Source organism: Meles meles, chromosome 17 (genome assembly GCF_922984935.1).
Source record: "Meles meles chromosome 17, mMelMel3.1 paternal haplotype, whole genome shotgun sequence".
Taxonomy (NCBI): domain Eukaryota; kingdom Metazoa; phylum Chordata; class Mammalia; order Carnivora; family Mustelidae; genus Meles; species Meles meles.
In genome coordinates this window covers 29,090,277-29,096,229 of record NC_060082.1, presented here as the reverse complement: position 1 = coordinate 29,096,229, position 5,953 = coordinate 29,090,277, and positions in this window count along the sequence as shown.

The window sequence follows — 5,953 nt, the reverse complement described above, 5'->3', positions numbered from 1 at the left end:
CACCAGGGCTGATGTCATGGCGCGAAGCCCCGCGGCGCTGCCCCCGCCAGACCCGGGGCGGCCAGACGGCGTGGGCAGGAGACGCCAGCTCTGCCCCTGCGGACCCACTGTGCACCCACGCGGACCCACTGTGCGCCCCTCCGCTGCTGCTGCGGAAGCGCCTGGGGCACATGCTTGGACCTGTCGGGGGTTTTCCTGTCGGCCAGATGCGAGGTTGCAGATGTGAGCTGAGAGATCAGACTCCTGGTAAACTTGAGCTCTGAGTAAAAGGGTGAGGGCATGGCTTGTGGGGGTGGGGTGGGGTGGAGTCTTACACGCGCATGTGCTGGTGGCAAGGTGTATGGGACACATTTGGGGCCAGAGTAAGACAGGCCTGAGCTCTGATCTTGCCGCTTCCACTTAGTAGCTGAAGCCTTGACCTAGACACTTAGACCTTCTGGGCTTCAGGCTCTGCTCTGTAAAAGGCGCAGAACAATCCATAGGGATGTTGTAGGGGGTAAAATGAGATCCTACGGGACCTGTAAGCTCTCAGCAGTGACCCACCAGATATAACTCCTTCCTCCAACAACTCTGTCCCCTTAGCTTCCCACATCTTTCCTACTACCCAAAGGAGAGTGTCCCACCCAGGAAAGCAGCAGTTCGGAAAAGTGGGTCCTCCTCTGAGGCTTTTCTCTGGGCCTCCAAGCTTCAGTATGACAGACACAGGCTCAGGCCCCTCAGAGCTGCCCCTGGAGCAGTTAGCCCTGGGTATGGTACCTTCACCCAGTTCCCAGCCCTTCCCGCCTGCCTGTGACAGGCATAGCAGGGGGCACAGAGGCTCACACCTTGCCCAACTGCTGCTTCAATTGGGGTAGACCTGGCCACCACTTTCTCGGACTGAGGAGCAGCTCAGAAACCCAATGCTCCGAACAGAGAAGGAGTTCCCCAGGGGCCCCAGGCCCAGGGTGGGGAGCAGAACCAAGCTCTCAAGCCATTTCCAACCCCCACGTGGCCCTTCCTTGCCCTGATCAAGGAGCACTGCCCTCTATTAGGGACTTGTGGTCTTGGGTTTGGAGGAACATGGAGAACCCCAGAGGCTGGTGTTCCCAGGAATGTGAAGAGTCACAAAGATGCGAGAGCCTCAGGGAGATAAAATCTTCTAGTTTGTGGTTTCCTGTAGCTCCTTCGCTGTATTTCTAAGTCAAAGGGGAACTGAGGGCTGGTGTTATCTCCTACTGTCCAGGGCTCATGGACATTATTCGCACTGAGAAATGAACTATACTCAGATACTAGGTATACATTTCACTGTGGTTGTGTATGCTTGGCGGGTGTGCCTTTTGCAACTTTCTACTGCTCTCTTGGACTCTAGAGTGTTCCCTGACCTGGAAGTACTACAGCCTCCTTCTGCCCATAGCAGTGAATTGGTAGCAGGTCCTGGAGGGTTTGCTGGGCAGCTGGGCACCCCTCATCCTGAGTCAGCTATGTGAGGAGCTGCCCCATCTCCCAGCCTAGACAGGTGTCGGGCACTCAGACCCTCGTAGACTTCATTTCCAGTTCTAGCGTTGCTGAATCAACTCTTATCTAGGAATAAAATCAAGCATCTTATTACCCAGAAAATGAAGCATTTCTCTAGGTTTTTTTTTACCTTCTCCCATAAGAAACATCTTCCTTTTGGCCAGGTCCTTCATACAGCTGAGGCCCTCCAGGATTGGGAGGTCTACAAGCACCCCACCAGGCCATCCTCACCTGACCCAACCAAGATGTAGGAGGAGAAGCCAGAAGAATCACTGGCCGTTCCTGCACCGAGCAAGCAATTGATGGGCAGATACATTAAATTGCAGTGCTTCAATGAGCCTCAGAGACCATGGGTTTGCTACCCACACGTGGCAGTCTCATGGGATTATTCTCTCTCCCTTCAGTTCCCAAGATCTCAAAAAGATGAGTTTTGAATTCATGCCCAAGATTTTACAAAAGGGCAAACTCCTGCGTTTCCTTCCTTGGCCTGGATTTGTCCTTCCCGGAGCCGTGGGACCATTGGTGGATTTCCCCAGTAACGACATGCCAACCCCGGCTGTGCAGTGAACTTAGGGAAGATCCAGGAAGGGAAAGTGGTAACAACAGTCACACTTGGGTTTCTTCCAGAGGATTTCAAAGCACCTTGTAAATGGAGTGGCTAATAGTGTGTCGTCCAAACTGCAATGCTTTTGATAGTGAACAGTGTAGTGTTGGTCTTCATAATTGCTATAAGGCAATAGAATTGTCCCAGGCAAATCAGGATATCTGCTCACCCTGCATGTCCACCCACAGACTGCATCAGCGCACATGTCTTAGGAGCTGTTGAGGCAGAGCTGGAGATAAAGGAAGCCGAATAGGCCCTGACCCTTCTGCTGCTTCTCCAGAACCTCACGTTGTTTTGGTTGTCACCCTCCCTGTATGCTGCCGATCATCTGGGCTTGGTCTTGGATGGCTCATTTGCAGGGGGTCAGGCAGGACTTTGGGACTGAGGTGAATCAGGAGTGTGCTGGGGTCATCTACCATGCAATCAGGCACGGCCCGATGTTGAAATCCCACAAAAGACCAGTAAACACCATCAACACTGGGGACATCCCACAGGCTGAAATTCTTAGGGCAGACATACGCGTTCTGGCTGACCTCAGTTACGAAATTGTGCCCTGGCTGGCTCCACCCACCTCTGCAGAGATATACTGTCAGAGCTCATCATTGAGAGATTCTCTGCTGGGGCTTCTAGAAGGAGATTTGGCACACGCAGGGGCTTGGTTGCTTCTCTGAACTCTCAAAAATGTCTAAATGTTTCAGTATCCTCCCTTCCTCTCTGTGCACCCCTGCCCCCAGTGTCTCCGGATTGGAACCTAGCCATGGGGAATGAAGTAGGGCAGACTATGGGCAAGCAGGAAGGCACCTCCAACTTCCAAATTCATCTGCAGCCTTCTCGGAAACTTCTCTTTTCTCCCTCATCTGCGTCCTCATGTCATGTCTTCTCGCTCCCTTCTTGCTGCAAACTACTTCTTTTTCTCATTGATCTCCAGTGAGGAGGGCATGAGTGTGAGACAGAGGCTGAAAGTGAGGGAATGTGGTTGGATCAGCTCTGCCCATCACCCCAGAGAGCTTGGAGATCCAAGCTGGGAACAGAACTCTCATTTGTCCATCCATCCTGCCATCCATCTGTCTATACATCCATCCACTCGTCAGCAGACATCTATTAAGGTCCTACTATGTGCAGGTCATATACTATAGGACCTGGGAATATGGGAAAGAGTATGACTTGGATCCTGACCTCAAGGAGTTTATAATCTAGTGGGTAAACCAATATCAGGGCCCCTGTGTCTTTCAGAGGCATGAGAGAAGGGGTATGGAGGACAGTGAGCAGACAAAGAATGAAAACTTAATTCTCTTTTCGTGGAAGAGGATACAGGGTCAAGAAAGTTTTCTTAGAGAAAGTGAGATAGGGGAGTGCCTGGGTGGCTCAGTGGGTTAAAGCCTCTGCCTTCAGCTCAGGTCATGATCTCGGGGTCCTGGGATCGAGCCCCACATTGTGCTCTCTGCTCAGCAGGGAGCCTGCTTCCCCCTTTCTCTCTGCCTGCCTCTCTGCCTGCTTGTGATCTCTGTCTGTCAAATAAATAAAAAATCTTAAAAAAATTTAAAAAAAAAAGTGAGATAGGAATGGGGTCTTGAAAGATGAGTGGGAGTTGGCCAGGAAGTAAGGAGAAGGGGAACCTCCTGGAACAGTATTGTTAACCGGGGAACTACAAGTTCATGAGCAGAGCTGAAACCTGGGATGAAAGACCAAGTCCTATGAGAGATGGGGCTGGCAGGCAGGCAGGGACCAAAGGAGCATGGCAGCCATTCCATCCATTTGAAGGAGGGTGGACTGTCCTCAGGGCAATGGGAGCCTTAAAGGATCTTAAATAGGGAAATGACATGGACAGTTCAAAAGTGTTTCTTTCAGAAGATGCTGAGTCCCTGTGAAGGCTAGATGAGAAGGAGGTGAGAAACGAGCCAGGGAAGCCCATAAGGCGATGAACCCAGTGGGCCAGGAAAGAGATGATGGCAGGCAGTAGCCGTGGGGCTGACAAGTAGAAGATGGATTTCAGAGTTGTTGAGGACACGGAATCTGCCAGCCTTGATGACCAGTAGTTGGCTTCTGGAGGTGGGGTCCAGAGGGCAGCAGAAAGGGAGGGAGGAGTCAGCGATGTCTCCTGGCTTCTGGGTTGAAGGACTCACTAGGATAATTAATTCAGGAGGAGCTGCGGGGTGAGGGGCAGGGAGGGCTAGTGAATTCCATTTCAAATTGGTTGGATTTGAGTTACCTGAGGAACATCCGAGCAGAAGTATCCAGAAGGCAGCTGGACACCAAGGGCAGAAAAGAGACCAGGGTTGGAGATGGAGAAGGGAAGGTCTTCAGTCTAGAGAGAGCTTGAGAACAAGAGCAGGTTCGGGACCCCAGGGACACCCACATTTGATGGTGACTGACAGCCCACAAAGAACATCATTCTGAAAAGGAATAATCAGAGATGTAGGGTGAGAGTTTCAAGGAGGAGGGCGCCATGACATGCCCAGGCTGGGCCTCCTTTCAGCGAGGCCAAGGGAGACCAGAAAGGCGCGCAGACACCCGGAGACACTTGGAGGAGAAAATGGAGAAAGGTTTCAAGAAAGGCCAGGTAGGGGCACCTGGTTGGCTCAGTGGTTTAAGCCGCTGCCTATGGCTCAGGTCATGATCTCAGGGTCCTGGGATCGAGTCCCACATCCGGCTCTCTGCTCGGCCGGGAGCCTGCTTTCCCCTCTCTCTCTCTGCTTGCCTCTCTGTCTACTTGTGATCTCTCTCTGTCAAATAAATAAATAAAATCTTTTAAAAAAAAAAAAAAAAAAGAAAGGCCAAGTAGGCTGAAGTTTTAGTACTCCATCCACTTCTCCATACCCCAGAAAATGTGTGACTGGTTCCCTCGAGTCCTTCTTGGAGGGGTTGAGAATTCTGTGCATTGCTAAAGAAATGAATTTGGGGACTAGGAAGGCTCAAGGAGTAAAGACTTCACGGCACAGATTAAAATAGTTTGCAACAGTCGTTGCCTTTCATTCTTCCCAGGGGGACTTCAGAGGCATTTTCTGGCTACAGTGGAGCCCAGAGAAAAGCAAGGCTGCTTAGACCACTATAATTTAGAGGATGCAGGACTAGCCTTGCAGTTTGAATCTCAGCTCTGCCTTCGATCATTAAAATGAATCTTTTTTTTTAATATTTTATTTTTATTTGACAGAGAGAAATCACAACTAGGCAGAGAGGCAGGCAAAGAGAGAGGAGGAAGCAGGCTCCCTGCGGAGCAGAGAGCCCAATGCGGGGCTCGATCCCAGGACCCTGAGATCATGACCTGAGCCGAAGGCAGAGGTTTTAACCCACTGAGCCACCCAGGCGCCCCTAAAACGAATCTTAATAACGAATTATTGAGCACTAACTGCGTGTCAGACACTTGACACCATCCTCTCCATTAATCATCACAGGAACTGAAGACATGAGGACTATTTTTAGCCCCTCTTTTGCATGCGAGGTAACCAAGGCTCAGAGCCGCAACTAAGTTAAGGGGCTGTGACTATAACCTAGATCAGTTTTCTTCCCAGGTGACACGAGAGGTCACACTACCCCATATGCTCTCCGAAGTTTCCCCTAAAGTCCCCCCGAGAGCAGAGAGGGGTGGACAGGTCCCTCTGGAGGAACCGAGGACGGTGGCAGCCCCAGCCCCCCTACATGTCTGAAGTCTGAGGTTTTCTCATAAAAGTTTATTTACATTTGTGTTCTCCTTCACCCATCTCTGTTTTCTTCATTTTATTTATTTACTTTCTTACTTATTTTAGAGACCAGCAGAGGGCTTGAACTCATGACCCTGACATCAAGACCTGAGCCGTCAGATGCTTAACCAACTGGACCACCCAGGCGCCCCCCCCCATTTGTTTTAATTAAATGATA